Source organism: Echinops telfairi, unplaced genomic scaffold (assembly GCF_000313985.2).
Source record: "Echinops telfairi isolate 266 unplaced genomic scaffold, ASM31398v2 ScPeMD7_7468;HRSCAF=8506_0, whole genome shotgun sequence".
In the NCBI taxonomy this organism is placed as follows: Eukaryota; Metazoa; Chordata; class Mammalia; order Afrosoricida; family Tenrecidae; genus Echinops; species Echinops telfairi.
Window position 1 is genome coordinate 32,850,215 of NW_022111369.1, and position 19,585 is coordinate 32,869,799.

Sequence of the window (19,585 nt, forward strand, 5' to 3'; positions counted from 1 at the left end):
TGTGATGAGAGATGTAAGAACCCCCAATAAAAGTATTAAAGAGAGAGAGAGCTAAAACTCACAACACATGGAACCCACCAGGAACAGGAGTGGGAATAGAGATACCGAAAGGGTAGGGGGAAGGGAAGGTGGGGAGGGAGGGGGCAACAATCACAATGAGCGGCACAGAACCCCACACGCCCATCCAGGGGGAAGAACAACAGAAACCAGAGGGGAAGGGAGACTGGTTGGTATGAGATGTGAAAAAAATGAACAATCTACAATCTATCAGGGGGCCACGAAGTTTGGGAGGGGGTTGGAGGGAGGGGAAAAAAAGAGGCGCTGATCCCAAGGGCTCAATGGAAAGTAAATGTCTAGAAAAGAACAATGGAATATATGTATGAATATGTTGGATACAATTGACGTATGGATTGTAACAAGATTTATAGGAGCCCCCAATAAAATGATTTTAAAAAAGAAAAAGAAAAGGGCTATATGATAAAATGCATATAGCATTCTCACAAACCCTCCAAATTTCAGTCAATGCAAAGGATTCTTTTTAGAACAGCAATAAAAGTGAGAACTTGTAACCACATAACTAAAAAAGAAAAGAAAGAAAATACGTGTCAATTTTGCTGGCATGGGTTAGTCTTTACATAAACATGGAAAGAAAAGTAAATATTTCTTAAAGCTACAAAATAACCCCTCTTAACATATTGGTATGTTCTGATAAGAGTTATCAGTCAAGCGAAAGTACATTCTTCAAGAGAATCGGAGTTCTAAGAGAGGCAGCTTCCAGTTTGTTTTGTACTTATCATCAAAATATTCAAAGCACGCTGATCTTAAAATAGTCTATCAGTAGAGAGTATACAAAAATCCCTTTTTACTGATTCTGACATGCTGTAGTAATATTCTTGGAAATTCCCAAAAGGTTCAATAAACTTATAATAATAAACATTACAATAATTTCAGAATGACAATTCTTGGTTATTAGAATTATTTGGAAGTCATGATTATATTAACTTGAGTTGTTTATTAGAATTTATATTTATAAGAATTTATTTATTATTAAATTATAATGAGCTTAATTGCTTAACGTGGGCTTTGTAAAACGTATGGTTTAGCTTCTGTGGTATATATAGTGGAGGCGTGGACATGGCAGGCTTTAGATAGATGCTGGGATCAGGTTTAAATTCTGTCCTAGTCAAAATAATGTAGATGTCTGGAAAACAAGAATCTTACTAGTAGTTAGAAGTATGCATTTGAGAGATAAGTTTTCTTGATAGCTGACTCCTAGGGGAACTATAGGCAGTCCATGACCTGAACTTACCTTCCAGCAGCCAGACTACCCACTGCATTTCCTTAGAAGAGCCATTGGGTTCAAGCTCAAGGGGGCAGACACTTGGGCAGACTTGTTGAAAATGTTTCTACTCCCTGTCTCCCATGAGGACTCAGCTGCTGCCATCTGCTTCCACTCCCCCTGCCAAGTCTCACAGCCCAGGGTCCACTAAAGAATCCCAGGCCTGTCTGGATTTTGAGGGACACACCTGCCTTCCATGTGGCTTCTCACCAGACAACTTAGATTTACTTGATGGACTCTTGAAGTGAAAGTTCAAAATTGCATGTGGATGACTTCCTGAGTTGACTCTATACTGCTTTATGAAGAGTTAACAGGCCGAACACAAGAGTTGAAGAATTCTAAAAGCTGATGATACTGTTTTAAGTCAACTCCACTGTGAAAGTTTAATCTTTGTTTATCCAAATTCTAATCCAAAGTGTAACTGTGTTAATATTATATCAGCAACTGTTGAGGTGTGTCTCCACACCCAGCTGCAGACCAGATGGCCAAGAATGCATGAATAATAACAAAGGCACACCAGCCACTGTCACTTAGCCTCCTTCCCTGACTAACCACCTGATTTCCTACGCAGACACACAGGAGTGGTGTCTTGATCTCAAGAGAGGCAGATCTTCCCCCGTCCTGAGATATAAATCATAATTACTCTCTTGCCCAAAGTATACGGCAGTGAAAGGAAGTTCCGGAGATTAAGGATTTCATAGTTAAGTTTAAAGCCTACAATAAAATGATAGGCTGAAAGAAGGCAAAGATGGAGAAAGCAAATAAATGTGTTAAGGTATTGCAGTGTTTATAAAATTAAGGGCACTTATTTAATATGTAACTGAAGGCTAGCATTTTACCTTAACTAAGAGAGCTTAAGGGCAGGGAGGGAAATGTGTTTGAACAGATGGACATGGAAATTGAGGTCAGCCCCTATAATCTCTACCTTTTAAACCTCTTTGCATGTTGCTGGAAGCTAGTTACCGAGAGAAATAACCAGATAGCATTCAAGGCCACTTTTAGCTGTTTACAGCAACTATAGTTCATCACATAAGTAAAGAAGCTCCTATACTTTTTCATGGAATTGTCCATGGGTATCCATAAACACTACATGGAGACACACTGCGATCATCATAGTAATACGTTTTGTCTAGGGCTTTCAAAGTAACAATATTACAGGCCCCCAGCACCTCCTCTCAGTTCCAGGAATAAAGTCATATGTCAAACCCTTTTGAAAAAGCAGTCAAACTTTCAATGATGGCAATAGAAAAGTCCAAAGAGGACAGGTTCCAATTTGAAAAGGCCAATTTTCCATCCCAAGTTCCACATCAGTCAAATGAAACTGCTGCTGTTACTTCTCGACTCACGTAGTAAAATCTGTTGCTTATGTTCACTCTCATGTTCATGTGCTCATCGCCATCCAGTCAGTGCGGACTCATAGTGACCCTCTGTGGGTTTCTAAGACTGTAACTATTGATGGGAGTAGAAAGCCCAGTCTTGCTCCCTCAGAGCTGCTGGTGGTTTCAAACCACTGACCATGCAGATCACAGCACAACCATAACCACTACACCACCAAGGCTACCCTAGTGCTCATCTTCAGAGTCTAAAAACAAGAAACTGTGGTGAGATCATCCAATGTCTGCAGAACAGTGGACATTTTAGCTTAGAGGGTCAGTATCCTTGTTTGCACTGACATAATTCAAAAGTAGGAGTAATGATTTTGATATTGTGTGCTTTTTGTTCATGTTTTGAATACATTTAATATGTATTGCGTTTTAACAGAACTAATTTTACTTTATTAGGCTTCACAGTCTATTCAAATGTGGCCAATTTAAATAAAATCAAGATACTCTTCTGTATTAATTTCCTTAGTCCCAGCAATAGAATTGGAACTAAATTAAGACCAAGCAGTACATTCCGCAGGTTGACAGGAAGATTCTGAAGTATTTTCTTCTGGCCTCGCTTCAACTGACTCTGAATTTCCATTACTGTGCTACTTACTGTACTTTCATTCCCACAGGATTAGAGCAGTCGGAGCAGTTGGAGAAGTTTTCACGGTTTCATCATGAATGTTCCTCCTTTCAATATGCTATACGTTTTCTCATCTCACATTGGGCAGCTTTTACAACTTAGTATTATCTTGTTTACATGAAACAAAATTCCAATACTTTCCCCATAATCTAGAATAAGGTATTTCATAATATAAAGGATCCATATATTTATTTCTACGCTATAGCTCCTGGGTTTATTTTATAGATTGAGGTAAGTAGCTAACATAAGATACCGGTGAAAGCATTAAGGCTCATCTGTTCATCCAAGAGCCTGTTGGGGATTCCTGTGGGGTGAATGCACACTGGTGAGTGTACAATAGAGTTGTATCATTCTTGTGTTCACAGGCTGGGCAGTGAGAATGTTGACATGCGCTCATAGAAAGGCAGTACAAGTTAACTGAATCATGTTAAGTACATGAAAAGAAACCTATCATTTGGTACGCTTTGGGTTCTCAGAGCTACACACACACACACACACACACACACACACGCACACACACTCAGAGCTACACACACACACATTTGGTATGCTTTGGGTTCTCAGAGCTACACACACACACACACACAGACACACACACACACACACACTTTACAACTGACTGAGTAGAAGTTTCCGCTTGGCCAGCAAAAGCCCAGAAGGAACTCCCAGGTTATTCTAGCTCCAGATCAGACCCCAAAGCTTCAGCCTCCACACCTTGGGGAAAGAAGAGGCGACACCGGAGCCAGTACTCCAGCAAACCACAGCAAACAAAAACTCAACTTGATCGCTAAAACAGTTTTCACGTGTCTTCCATCCAACAGTGGAATTCCGTACAAGCAACAGCAATGCCCTTTGGCAGCATCGATTCATGGAGAATCCGGGAGGACTGCCACGGAGCGACCACATTTCGGCGTGAAGGAAGAGCACATGCCCAAGCCAGGGCCACTGTGCTGCCACTGTAGGGGGCTGAACGGATCTTGACAGAAAGCAGGGTTATAAATAAAAGCACACAGCATCTGGGGTCGGAATTTGTGGCAGCATGTATTTTCAAAAGCCCAAATTCGCAAATACAACCAACAGCAATACCTAGGAAGCCGTCCCAAATTAGCGAGAAAACACCAGCTCTCACCTTGCACAAACACACACTTCAGGGGTCAGTGACAAAGGCAGGCTGCACTTGCTGGCTGGTCCCTGGGCAGAGCAGCTGCTTTGTCCTGCTCGCTGAAAGCACACCCGAGCGAGCGAGCGAGCCTGTGGCAGGTCCTCCTCTCCCCGCAGCACTTTCTCCCATGACTCCATCAGACCGGAATGGAAACCACAGGCTCGCTCCCCGGCGCTCCTGGGCTTCCAGCTATGAGCTCAGGTAAAAATGCTGACACCTGCAAGGTCACCACAAGGTTAACACAGGCAAAAGAAAAAAAAAGGATGTTGGGAAGAGGACAGTTGTCAGGGAAGACCCTAAATTCCAGGGACTCTGCTTTATAAGAGATTCTGGACTACATAAATCAGAGCTGGGACAATAGGAGGTCAGAGAAGCCATAAATCTGACAATCCCATACTGGCTCAGAGCCAGCCTGCTAACTCAGAGGCATTCACTAAACAACTCTCTCTCTCTCTCACTCTGTGTGTGTGTGTGTGTGTGTGTGTGTGTGTGTGTGTGTGTGTGTTGTCCTCTGTCTCTTCCCTATTCCCTTCCTCTCTCACACACAGGCTGCAGTGTAACCATTCTAATTGCTTAGATAGCTTTCTCAAGCCAAAACTTTTTGTTCACCCTCTCCAGGTAGCGAGGCTTAAAGAAGACTTATAGAACATGAAAATATCTGCCAAAACTAAAATTATGCCTTTAAGAACAATATAGCTTCTGCCCAAAAATGAATTCATAGGAGGTAAGTCTTATGTTTTGTGTACATACTGGAATTATGCAAAAACCCTATTTTAAAAAAAAGATAGTAAAAACGTATTTATGTCAAAGCCAGATGGTACAATCATTTTTTTAAAAATATGATTCTTTGCCATTTTTGTCAATATCAATCTTGACTTATGTACAATTTGGGATAATCTTCAAAAAGAATTCTTAGATAAAATGTAATCACCTCATATGATACACTATAAAGGTATAAAAATCTATATTTCCCTGTAGAATTTCCATAGATTTTTTTTATTCTCATATTTTGACTTTTTCATTAGAAGAGGAGAAAGAACACGTTTTATGTTTGCAAATGTATCTGGTGTTTTATTTTTCCCTCAAGGGTAAATTAATATTTGTCAAAGTTTAGACGAATTTCATTAGCAGGGAATTTTTTCATCCTTGATTCACTTCCTCTTTCCCCGTCAGGCCTCCCTGTGGCCCAGCCCTTTCACTGCAACAGATTATTTAAGCACCTGCCAAGTGACTTCTAAACCTTTATAGGGCAAAAATAGAATTAAAAGGTAATAGAAATATTTCACAAACTATTTGAAGCCCTTTCTTATGTATCAATTTCCTAATCCACAAAATGGATATCTGGCTGTAGTGTTACTTTGCCTGGCTCTCAGATGGATGTGAGAGAGAAATAAGACAATGGATCTAATAAAATGCTTTACAAATTGTAGAGATCCAGGAACAAGATATTTTTCCTGCATTTTCCTTCCCTTCCGTTGCCCTGGTTAGTACTGGGGATTGTTTATTTCTGTTTCCTCAAAGAGGACCCTCTGGGTTTCCTAGGGACATATTTGCTCTAAGTGGGCTATAAATAGGGTTTGAGATTTTAGAGAGCCACAGTCCTCTGTGTGGCTTGATGGGGGATGGGTGGGGGATTGAAGGCAGTGACCCCATGGCCAGAGCAGTTAGTTGTGAGCCACGTGAGTGCTGGCTGGTCTTGGTGGCAGAACTCAAGTCGCTGAAAAGCTGACAAACCCTCATGTGCGTGGCTGGCTTCTCAGTGCGCGTGGTGTCCTGGTGTCCCGTGTGCTCAAATGGGTCTTGGGTTGGGGGCAGGGCTTAATGATGGGGCAAGGATGGAGATGGAATGCCAAGTATACTGCTGAGTTAATTCAGTATCAACTGCATCTGGGCATCAGGCTGAGGTTCCCACAATTATGTATGCATTATTTAGAGGTGCACCTGTGTGAGGGAGCAAGGAAAGAGGTGGAAAGTGGGGGAAAAAAGAAACTAGCAATGCGAGTACCCGTCTTAGGAGACACCCAGGGCTAGCGGCTTTATAAAATGTTTCTTAGTTAATCCTCATACGAAAAACACAGGAGTTGTTTTAGTCCCATTTCATAGATGAGAATAACTAACCTATGCGCTGTTATGGGTGAGCGGTGGGATTAGAATTCCAGTCAGGGTCTACGTTGGCTGTGAGAGTTGAAGTTATTGGGTAATGTATAACTGTGCTCAGAAGCGCAAAGTAGATGAAGTTCAGTTTTACTGAGAACACGTGGCAGCTAACAATGGCAACAAGAATCTCTTATGAAGTAGATAATAAGATCACTGCCATCAAATCGATTCCCCTGCATAGCGACCCCACCAGACAGAACAGAACTGCCCCTGTGGATTTCCAAGATTGTAGCTCTTTACCTGAGTAGAAATCCTCACCTTTCTCCCCTGGAGTAGCTGACAGTTTCAAACTTCTGACTCCAGTTATAAGGTGACCAGATGTCCCGCTTGTGGTGGGACAGTCCCTCTTTTTAACAATTTTTCCTGCGTCCCACGTTTTTAAAAAGTCCCGATTTTTGGAAAGAATGCACGACAAGCTAGGGTATATGGTTTTCGGCTGCCATGTGGCTATTTCGCCGGGATATGAGTTTTATCAATGGTGTCCTGCTTTACCAATGTTAAAATCTGGTCACCTTAACTAGCAACCCAACTTGTGCCCCACTGTACCAGCAGGGATCCCTTATGAAGCAGAGAGTGACCGATAGCCGAGCAAAGGGAACAGCTACTCTCACTCCCAAAGCAATGTTGAAGGAAGGAAGGAAGGAAGGAAGGAAGGAAGGAAGGAAGGAAGGAAGGAAGGAAGGAAGGAAGGAAGGAAGGAAGGAAGGGAGAAATATCCAGTCAGAATTGTCTTTAAGGGAATCAGAAATATTGCAGATATCCTTTAGCAAGATGAAATGGAGTAGGAAATATTTCATTAGCTCTCAGCTCAGAACTATTACAATTGGACAGGCCTTTTGGGGCTACGCTCTTCCATGTATTATATTGCTCCACTGAGGTTTTTGTTTCCAAACACCACACCTGGAGTCCTCTTGGGCATGGTTACCTCAGCAGAAGGCCTGACATGTCCCCCTCGTCCCCCTTCTCTCAGTGCTACTATCTCTGTTCTTTTTTTAAATTCTAACTGAAGTGGGGAGTCATATTTTAGATCATGAACTTTACTTTCAAGTCTGAGCTGCTCATCAAACCTTCCAACAACTTGCTCTTCCCTGCTCTTTGGCTTCCCTCCTTGCTCCTCCCTCCTGTGGATCAACACCTTTCACTGAACCCAGATCAACACCCACCGATGACGGGGTCTGTTGCTTTGCCCTACCCACTCGGCAGACTCCTGTGTGGGTCCCCTTGGTATGCAAGTCTTTATCTTCTCTTGTTTTGCTTTTTCCCTTGTCACAGTGGTCACATATAATATTTGTGCTTTGGGGATTGGCTAATTTCACTCAGCATGGTGCTGTCTAGGATCGTCCATGTCATAGCGGGCTTCGAGGTTTCATTCTTGTGTTTTCAGCAATGTGTATTATTCTACGGTGTGCATATACCAGTTTCTTTATCCATTCTTCTAATGATGTGCATTTAGGCTGTTTCCATTTCTGGCTATTGTGAACGGTGCTGTGATGGACACAGGTGTTCATTTGTCTGTTCTTGTGATGACTGTTACATATTTAGGTTCAATACCAAGTAGAGGGATTGCTCAAAAGCTTTTGTTTCTTGTCCTGCTTTTTGAGATTCTGATTTTAGGATCATCTATGTAACTTGCATTGAAATTTAAATGTATGAAGAAGAAAGAATTTGGAAGCATAACATAACATTTGTAATTAGTTAAGAGGGTCACTAAGTCGTTATGCCTTGCCACTTGATTTTTACTAGCTTGCAAGTACTTCCCTGATGTTTCCTAGTGGTAATGTTGAACTTCTGCTGGCCTAAAATCCTTAAAATCCTTCCACTTAGAATGGAACCAAGATCAGAGTGAACAGAAGGAAGTTGTTCTGGGACATAGACTGAGAAAAAGACTTTTTGTAATGAATTCATGTCTTCCCCTTCCTTTTGTTTGCTTCTTTTTCTCAGATCTTAGAAACAAATCCTAATGATAATGACTATGAATAATGGAAGGAAATACAGTTGAATTACTGGAAGTAAGTTAGGCAAAATTTAATCCACAATGTATACACTTGGAGCATTTCAACCATTTTGCATGGTGATATTTAGAGGATCATGTTAGGATTTTAAGGTTAGTTATGACCCTGAAAAAAGCATATGGAAACACTAAGTGTGCAATGTGCTCTGGATTTTGTAATGGCTGCTTAAAAGTACAGAAACATATGAGAAATATAAATTACAATAATAATAGAGTTTATTGTTAGGTGATAAGCCTGGCAGTGCAGTGGTTAAAATACTAGACTTCTAACTAAAAGATATTGGCAGTTCAAATCCACCAGCACTCTATGGGGGAAAACACAGCAGCTTGCTTCATAAAGATTTCATCCTGGGAAAGCTTATGGGGCAATTCTACTCTCCCTAGAAGGGAACTATGAATTGGAATCAACTCAACTGGAATAGGTGTTTTGTTTATTGTTAGGTGAAATTATAAGTAAATTAATTTTCCCCTTGATTTTTTTTTTCCTTTTTTCTAACCGGTCTTCTATGATAACTGCGACAGTATAATTAAAAACCAGAAATTCTAGTATATGAAAACCCAGGATTGATGAACCTATAGGGACAGCAAGTAGAATCAGGGTTTCTGGGGGTTACAGTGAGGGTGGTGGTAGCTAAAAGGGAGCTGATGTCAAGGAGTTTAGGAAACAATACAGATTTAGCAGGGAAAAAAAGGCACACATAAACACATATACCCCAAATACACACACCCCACCCCATAAAATGGGGAGAATATCAAGCACAAATAATAGGAGAGGACAGCGATTAATGTACTTTAGAATTACTTACATTGAATGTCAATGGACTAAATGCACCAATCAAAAGAGTAACAGATTGGATTGGCAACAAGATCACTCAATCTGCTGCCTTCAAGAGACACATTTCAAGCTCACATACACAAATAGAATGAGAGTCAAAGGATGGCAAAACATTTACCACGCTCATGGCAATCCCATGAATCTTTGATGCCCAAGCCTAGTGGTGTAGAGAGCTGTTAACCACCAGGCTAGCAGTTTGAAACCACCAGTCACATTGCGAGAGAAAGATGAAGCTTTCTACTCCCTTAAAGAATTAAGAGCCTTAGAAAGGACAGTTTAGGGAAAGTTTGCACAACCTTGGAAGCCCTAATGGATAATTATGCCCTGCCCTACAGCTGTTGCTCTGAGTCAGATTTTATTTGGTTCAGGTTTGAATTTGATTTGAGTCAGGTTTGGTTTGGAGGTAAATAACTAATAAAACTGAGCATCTTTCATGTACTTGGTAGCCATTTCTATATTTTCTCTGGTGAAATGTCTCTTCAAGACCTTTGCTCATTTCCTGATTCACAAAATTTGGGATTGATTGCATTTTTCTTGTGACCGACTATAATTGTAGATCATCTCTTGTTCAGGCAGAGGTTGAGTGAATAAGTATATCTGCATTATTGTTAAACAAATATCTTGCTATACATTGTTAGGGACTTTAATTTGTATTCATTTTCTGTGTGCTATTGGTATAAATAGCTTATATATGCTAATTTTATAATCATGCATATTTTTATCTGTAGAACAAGGGCAAAATGTATCCCAATATAAAAATGTAGATATATTCTGATGCTGATATTCTCAGAAACTCAAGTTTCATTTATATATGATGATAAATTCTAAATGGCAAATTGCACATACTAATTATTTGACAAAACATGTCATCTGTTCTGAAAGGACTCATTGAAAATTTTATTTAAAAATATATATGAATAGAATCTTTAAAGTTTTAAAAATATATATTTTGTAATACAAAAAATCCTCCAATTCCTTAAATATTAGTGAGAGAGAACAGATATTGTTTACCTTTTGCAATTAGTCACTTAAAGACTGAGATATATATATGTTTAAAAGTATTTGCATTTTAAAATATATAGTGTTAACAATGATTTTAAAATAAATACTTTTTATATTAGCTGTTCCATATGGTTACAGCACTTGCATGCTATTTTAACTGGGAAACAGAGAATATAATTTAACAATGAAAACGGGTTTTTACTTATATGAAAATGTGCTTTCTTACTGAAGCAAACTGGGAGGGAACCCCATCCCAGCACATCTGCCCAGACCACAGAAGAGTAAACTAAGAGGGAGAGAAAGAGAGAGAGAGAGAGAGAGAGAGAGAGAGAAAGCATCCGGCCCACCAAGCTTTGAGGACTACATTCCTGCTCAGAGCAGCCAATGCACAGAGAGGGTGATAGGGTCAGCCTCACCACAGATATGACATCCCCTTACTGACTCACAGCAATACAGGGGGGAGCACTGGAGACACAGTTCAGGAATTGTGCCCAGACTGTCCACCCACCACACCAGGGCGTAACACAAAGGGCACAGCAGAGCAGCAAGGGGATCAAAGCAACAAATTCCCAAAGAATTCTGAAAATAGACTTCGGACTCGGGGAGCAGGGTTTGGCCCTGCATCAGACCCAACTGGAAAACATTATAAGGGTCAGCAGACAGACTTGGAACTATTCATAGGCTAATTTTTGTTTTGCTGTTTTTTCATATCTTTCTATATGAGATAGGCCAGATCAACAATCCTGATGAGAAATCAATAGAACCAACAGATCTGGAGGGACAGGGGAGAGGAGGAGGTGGGGGAAAGGGAGGGGGAAGCCAACAAACCCAGGGAAAGGGAACAACAAGAGATCTAAAATCAATGGTGAGGAGGGCATAGAATGCCTGGTGGAGTTCAATCAAATGCAGTGTAGTTGAGAGAAATTACTGAGAGCTGAATGAACGTTGAACATGATAGTGGGACAGGAGGAAAGTTAAAGGAAATAGAAGAAAGATCTAGGAGGCAAAGCTATTTATAAAGATATAACATAGGCATGTACATATGTAAATATATTAATATAGAATGATAGGGATATAGTTATATGTACATATATTTATAGATTAACTATTAAGGTAGTAGCAGACATTGGATCTCTACTCAGGTCCTCCCTCAATGTAAGAGCACTCTGTTCTAATAACCTGTTATTCTGTGATGCTCACCTTCCAGACATGATTGCTGAAGACAAATTGGGTGCATAAGCTAATGTGGTGAAGAAAGCTAATGGTGCCCGGCTATTACAAGATATAGCTTCTGGGATCTTAAAGACTCGAAATAAAACAAGCTGCCATCTAACAGGGAAGCAACAAAGTCCACATGGAAGAAGCACACCAAACTGTGTGATCTTGAGGTGTTGACAGGATCGTATCAGGCATCAAAAGACCCAAAATAACAATTTTGATGTGAAAGAGGAATCAGAAAGTTCATTGCGGCACAGTTCACAATTGCAAGGAGTTGGAAACAATCCAACTTTCCATCAACAGAAGATGGATTAAAAAACTGTGGTACATACATACAATGGAGGACTATGCATCCCCCAAAGCAGTGAACGCATGAAGCACATTGCCACATGGAAAGAACTGGAGGAAATTATGCTAAGGGAAGTAAGCCAAGCACAAAAGTATAATTGCAAAATGAGTCCACGGACAAAACAAAACAAAAACTGGGTCTAGGGGACAAGCTACTCTACACATACATCACTGGGGTGAGGTCCAGCAACTATGGCAGGGGCCAAACCCGATCCAGGGATACATATGGTCACCAACTAAGTAAGAGAAAAGAAAGAGAAAAAAAAGACGTGGGTAAGTGGGGAGCAGGGCACTAACCCACCCAAGGAGAGAGTATTGTTTATATCTCCGCAGGAGAGGGAGAGACCAGGCTTCCACCTGATGCGCCAAGATGTGAATACAACATACTGGCATGTAGCAGGTAACCAATCAGGAGGTCTGCGGGGCAGCCCCAATCCCATCTATGTGGACACTCCCCCCCACTCAGAAGAATGCACTTCAGAGGACAGCACTGGGGCTGCAGCTGAGGGAGAGGGGAGCGTCAGATTAGAGAACATGGGAGAGGAGGAGGAGGCGGAGGCGGCAGGTCCTCCTTGAGATGGTTGGACATAACAGCTACAACATTTGTCTCTGATAGGCAACAATTGAGTGGGTGGCGAAACAGCAAGCATTGTTTCATTCTGTTATAAATTGTATCAGTTTTAGTAACTCTTCTTTGCCCTGGACAAACTTTTTAAGGCTTTGGTTTCTACTCACCAAAGTATCATTTAGAGAGTTTTTTTGTGAACGATGCTATGCCAATTGACCTTTGTGTCCCCTGAGACTATGTTTCTAAGGCCCCAGGCCCAGCAACTCTTTCAAAGTGTTTGGTTATGGGGAACAAGTATTCACAACTTTATCATATTGGGCCTATTATAGATCTATATGTGGATATATTTGCAGCATAGGAAAATACATATGAAGAAATATCTCATCAAAAGTATATATGAACATATGTGTAAGTGTGTGCATATAGTTTCATTCGCTTTGAAAATTTATTCATCTTGTGTCTCCAACTATGCACTGATTCATAGATTATTTTTGTTGCTAGACTGTGTATATGACAATTTGTATTTCTGTAGGGTCCCTCCTTCTAGTACCTTTTTTTGTCTTCATTCATTCATCCTGCCCCTTCAGTATATGTTGCTTGTTCCTCTAGTTAGTGGTTTACCATTCTCTTTCCTCCCCCACTGGTCACCATCAAAGAATGTTTCCTTAAGTGTGAAAAAATGTTCTTGACATTTTTTAATGGGGAACTTGTAAAATATTTGTCTATTTGTTATTGATTTATTTCACTTATAATGTCCTCTAGGTTCATTTATGTTATGAAATGTTTTCTGGATCCATCATTATTTTTTAATATTGCATAATATTTTGTGTGTGTTCTATAATTTCTTTATCTTTTCTTCCATTTATGGTACAAATAGATGACTGGAAGTGACTAAAAATTAGAAACTCATGTGGCTGAAAGATATCATCAAAGGAGTAAAACGAGATCACTCAGCTGGGGGGAAAATTTGCAATGACACCTTAAGTAGAACATAGAGAACATTTCAATACCCCAATAACACAAAGACAAATAATACAATCTAAAAAGAAATTCAAGACATAAGATATATTAAAAACAAACAAAAAACCAACCAGACATTCAGGTGGCCAACAAATGAAGCTGCTGAAACTACCATCACTTGGTTTGGGTCCACATGAATCCCCAAATGGCATCCTTGTTCTTCAGCACCTTATTAAAGAGGTCTTCTGTAGCAGATTTGCCCAATGCAGTGCACAATTTGATGTTTCAACTGTTGCATTATAAAGATTTAAATCAAAACTACAACGAGGTGTCATCTCACCCAACTATTAAGAGCCAAGCTATAAAAGACAGAGAACAGCACATGCTCATGAAGATGTAAGTGACTGGAGCCCTCCCCCACTGCTGGGATGAGTGTAAAGTTGTGCTACCATGGAGACAAACAGTTTGACTTAAAAATTTAGAAAGAGAAATGCCTTCTGCTTCAGCAATCCCTCTACCAGGTATTTGTACTAGAAACTAAAAGCCAAGACACAAATAGATACACATATAACTATATTCATCACGGTACTATTAGCAATAGCAAACAGATGGAAACAACGTTTTAACCCTTTAAAGAGAACTTTTCAGCAGACAAAATGTGTTGTCTGATTTCTTGACTGCTATTTATACGAGCATTGATTGTAGATCCAAGTAAAGTGAAATTCTTGACAATTTCCAAGTTTTCTGTTTAGTATAATATTGCTTATTGGCCTACTTTTGAGGATTTTGTTTCCATTACATTAAGATACATCCATGCTGAAGCCTTTATGTCTTCATTGATCTTAATCATTAACTATTTCAAGTCCTGTCTGCATTCAGCAACAATATTCCATCAGCTTTCAGTAATGTTGGTTTAAATTATTAGTGAGGCTGAAGTAACTGAAGAATAAATATGAATACTTGAGTTGCAATATTAAAGGATTGTATGAAAAAATATTGACCACAGGAAGAATTTTAAAAAGATGGAAGCAGTACACAGAGCCACTGTACCAAAAGAACTTGTCAATGGTTAGCCAATATGGAAGGCATAAGCAAACGGACAAACAAAACCTAATCCCAACAAATCTTTTGCCATAGAGTTGATTCCAATTCATTGTGGTGAAGTGTTGCCATTTAATCAAAAGGACAGCATTGACAAATGATTTCCCTTTTATGTTTCAATTTCCTTTGCTATCAAATAAGAGTCAAATTAGGTACTGGGCTTTAAAATGACTTGTAAATTGAGAGTGTCAGGAGCTCCCATTATCTGACAACCTGCACTAAATGACATGAATTGTCCTCATGCTGATTTACATATGACTTTAATAGCTGCTACCTCCATGAAAATGTAAATACTAAACTCATTATGATCACTTGCTTATATCAATATTCATTCTCAAGAATAAAGGGGCAATTCAGAAAATTTTAATTCATTAACATTTGCATACAACTTTTGTAACTATACACTTATAGTTCTATTATACACTTATATATATATTGTTAGATATATAGTTGGTTAAACACTTATATATTGCTGAATGTACACACACACACACACACACACACACACATATATATATCTGCCAATGAATTGGCTCTGACCATGGATTCTGCAGGTATGCAGAGCAGAACTGTGCCCAAGCGTTTTCAATGGGCTACTCCTCAGAATCTCATCACCAGATTTTCACCCAAGGGTGGACTCAAACTATAAACCTTTTGTTTAGTAGCTGAGCGTATTACTCATTTACACCATTTGGGGAATCTGAATAATGTTTCAAATAGACAAAATATTGATCCTCAACTACTTACCTGAGAACTACCTTCCACTAGAAGTTTCTAAATAGCAAACAGCCCGCTATAAAAAGTGCTATTTTGACATCTTCAGAGCTGGAGAGACAGGGAATGAACAGTGAATGAAGACAATGGTGCTGGCAGCAGCCTTCTCTACCCACAAGGATCAGCAAAGGGCTTTAACTTACTATACCAGAGAAAGCAAGTAGAAGAAACAAGATTTCACTAAAGAGGATGTGTAGGAAATACAGGGAAACGTTAAGCTCTTCTCCTCCCCCACTCCCATTGAAAAGAAAAAATATACCTCAAATTCATTTTCACTAAACCAACATTATAGAAATTAGGGCCAATGAAGATTATAAAGATTAGATGCCAGAGGATGCACCCAAAGGAACCAGCTGTGACCTAACTGAGTTCCTTTTGAGTCCTGGTGGCATTTGGGTTTTGTTGTTGGACTGCTGCCCAGAAAGTCAGCAGCATGACGTCACCAGCTGCTCGCAGGAGAAAGATGCTGCTTCCGTGAAGACGTACAGTCTCAGAAACCCACAAGTACAGCTCCACTTATCCCATCAGCTCCCTGAATCAGAATCCACTGCCTGCCAGTGGTGCTGAGGAAGGCCACCCCCTGCTGTTGCTGTCTCCATTGTTTCTTTCCTGTTTACAAGGCAGTTCTTCTCCCTACAGCGTTTCTATGAGTTAGAATTAACTTGATGGCAGTCGTTTTGGGAATTAGCCTTAAATAGACAAGGGCATGAGCAGCATCTTAGTGACATCAGAGGTTCATGCTTTGCCTTCTCTGCCAGCTTCCTGAGAGAAAGAAACTGATGACGGAGTATTGACTCAGTGGGCATAATTATTTACAACGTACAGAGAAGAAAAATAAGGCTTAGGAAAGTCTGTTTCAGTCCTTCACAAGGGCTTCACAAAGTTTTCAGGTCAGATCCAAGGAAAGATAAAGCTCCCCCACCAAAAATGGAAAAACAAACACCCATTGACACTGAGCTGACGTTGACTCATAATGTGGCCCGGTCTAACTGCCCCACAGGATTGCAAGGCTGTAAGTCTTTAGAAAGCAGGCTATTTCCTCTTTCTCCCTCGGAGCAGCTGGGTTTGAGCTGCTGACGTTTCAGCGAACAGCCCAGTAATAAACCCACTCTCTCACTGGGCCTCCTTAAACAGACATTTCCCCGCCATAGAGCCAATGGCTACTCCCTCCACAGGACAGAGTAGAACTGCATCTGTGGGTTTCTGAGACTACAACTTCGCATCTTTACTGCCAGAAGTTGGCTGATGGATTTGAACTGCTGACCTTGTGTAACGTTTTGGTGATAAAAGTATTAGACACTGTGGTAGTCACCTAATCTGGTGTCAATTTAAGGATTGAGAGTGTAGGGGTAGAGTCTAGGCTGTCAATCTAGAGATAGCCAATGAGACTTCTGTGTGGGCATGACCACTTCCTCCTTGGAGGCGGAAGACACCTCTCTCTGCTACTCCCTGGGAGACATTGGAGAAGACAAGCCACATGAACCCACCCTGCTGCAGAGACCCCTGTCAGCGCTGAGATGTTTCCAATGCCACTGAATCCAAAGATGTTCTACCCACTGGCCTGTGATCTTCTACATTCAGCATCATTGCATGCATTTCATGAGTCTGAAGAGGACTTTATAGATTGATATTGGATATATGGGCTAATATCAGACTTAGGGACTTGATCTGAGCTGGGCTGGGATGTTTTCTCAATGTTCAATTGCTCTTGTATATAAACCTCTTTCTTATACATATGTGTGCTTATGATTTTGTTTCTGTAGTCCACCTGGACTAACATAAGCACAGAATTTGGAAACTTAAAAAAATACACATCAACACAAAGCAGCAGTCAACCATGGAAGACCTTGATCCAGATCCGAGTGGGGGCACAAGACCCCCATTTTGTATTACTATATGCAGATGGGTGCATGTAGTCAGTGTGCTCATCTGCTAACAGAAAGGTAGGAAGTTCAAGTCTGCCTAGAGGTACTGTAGAAGAAAGTCCTGGCAACCTTCTTCCCAAAAAGTAGTCACTGAAAACCCTACAAGCCTTGGCAGCAATATTTTCCAACCTTAGTAAAAGTCTTTACATTGAAAAAATGGACATTATGCTGTTTAAACTGACTTTTAATAGTACAATTAATTAATCCAAAACCCATAATCTTAGTAAAATAGATTATGCAAACAAACAACTCCTTTTCACCTATTTATCAATTAATTAATGTGCATGTCCTTATACCTGCCTTTTAGGACGTCCTTTCTTAATATGAGCCTGATACTCGCTTCTCAGTTAAGGAAATGATGGATATTCCTCAAACAAGACTTTTTAATTAACATTTTGAAGCATTTGTTTACTTTGAAAAATTATATTGCAGCAGATAAATACCAAAAGAGAATAGGAATTTCACAAATGAAGACACTGACTCTCTTAGGTCATCAGTCACTTGCCAATTAGATAAATGCTGAACTTTTAGTACAAGTCACTTGCCAATTAGGTAAGTAGTACAACTTTACAACTGTGGCATAGTAGCTTATACATTAGACTGTTAACCACAAGGTCAGCAGTTCAAAGACACCAGCCATTCCAAAGGAAAAAGATGAAGCTTTCTACTCCTATTAAAATTATAGCCTTGGAAACTCACAGGGGCAGGCAGTTCGACCCTGACCTATGGGGTCTCAATCAGTCAGAATTGCCTTGATAGAGGACAGCTTTCTTTATGAGAAAGTTAGTCTCACGGACTCTACTCAAGCAGTTCTCTCTCTCTCTCTCACATACACAGCCCACCCTCTCATAGTTCTAGTTAGTCAAAGGAAGTTACATTTACACAAGAATCCAAATGGGCTGCTCTTGTTGCTATTGTACACATTTCCTGTACAGGGACAGATTACCCAATAAATAGCAAAGAAAGCAGTTGCTCACTCATGAACAAAGCAAGGGAACCAGTCGTACAAAGCAAGGACACATAAATGCCAAGCAGATAGGACACAAGGCCAAGAAGCCTGGCAGTGGAAAGGAACTGGCAGGGCACGCAAGGAAACTGATCACATTTAATAAATCTTCTATACAATAACAATTATATTTTCCTTTTCATTTCAGGTGAATGGTATTATCTCATGCTCAATTCTCTCCCATCGACCACCTAAGGAGAACATACCAGTGGCAATATAATCACATGACTCATGATGGACCTGGTCCCACATTATATGTCTTACAAAATGTATGCTCGGACTAAGCATAGCCTTGTATGTACAGACTGCTCTGTGAGACCAGTTTCACCTCCACCAGGTGTCAGCCGTCGTCCAATGAACTGTGAAGACGGAACATCACAGGGCAGAGCGTTAATGCACACGTTCTTCAATGTTTCAAGAAAGAAATAAAGCACTTGTGATGACCTATGAAGGACCCATGAGCAAATGTCCTACACTACACAAATGAAATTCTTGACAGCTTTGAAAGTAAATCAATTTCATTCACTTAATAATTTTCAAATGTCAATTCTTGTGTTAATATTTAAATCTTAATGTGAACTTTATTTTCAAAATTTACTTATTTACAAATTGTATTTCTGTATAATAATTCAAATACACATGTAGATGGATTCACTGTTGCAATGCAAATATGATTGATAAACATGAAAACAATTTAATTTGCGGAGAGAATGTATTGTCATATATCAGCCAAAGATACAAATAAAGGAAATGGAAAAATTATGAACTGGAAAATAAGGAGCATAAGTATTGGAAAGCTATTTGCACCATGCATTTTCCTATGTTAAAATTGATTTATATATATCTTAATTGTAGTTACCACAAACTGTATCTCAGAATGCTGTTTCATCCCTAAAAAAAACTGAAAAGTTTCAACATGCAACAATGATTCAAGAAAAATGAAATCCATCATCCTCATTACGTTTAAGCCACCCTGGTGGCATAGAGATTAGGCACTGGGCTGCTAACTGCAAGGTCAGCAGTTCCAAACCACTGGCCATTCCACGGGAGAAAGGTGGCTTTCTACTCCTGTAAAGAGGCACCATCTCCGAACCCACAGGGGCAGTGCTATCTTGCCCTATGGAATCATCCTGAGTCAGACTTGATTCCCTGGCGGTGAGTGTTCAGAC

At 40.1% G+C, this 19,585-nt stretch overlaps 1 protein-coding gene and 1 long non-coding RNA gene across 4 annotated transcripts in view; one reads left to right on the forward strand and one right to left on the reverse strand.

The window, feature by feature from the left end:
- ARHGAP24 (Rho GTPase activating protein 24) overlaps nucleotides 1–19,585 on the reverse strand; it is a 518,143-nt gene that overhangs the window by 219,131 nt on the left and 279,427 nt on the right. The window contains exon 1 of one of the 2 annotated variants that reach the window (XM_004703247.4): nucleotides 4,479–4,798. The exons of the other annotated variant lie outside the window; for it this stretch is intronic. The gene's annotated coding sequence lies outside the window, so the exon portion shown is untranslated. Of the gene's footprint in view, nucleotides 1–4,478; nucleotides 4,799–19,585 lie in introns of those variants that run through there. 2 annotated transcript variants of the gene reach the window in all.
- Nucleotides 4,598–19,178, forward strand: LOC123520970. Of its 2 annotated transcripts, none has more exons than XR_006679481.1 (3): nucleotides 4,598–4,712; nucleotides 5,130–5,235; nucleotides 18,565–19,178. It is a non-coding gene; the product is annotated as an uncharacterized LOC123520970 (long non-coding RNA). The 2 variants fall into 2 exon arrangements; XR_006679482.1 differs by lacking the exon at nucleotides 18,565–19,178 and adding an exon at nucleotides 11,724–11,761.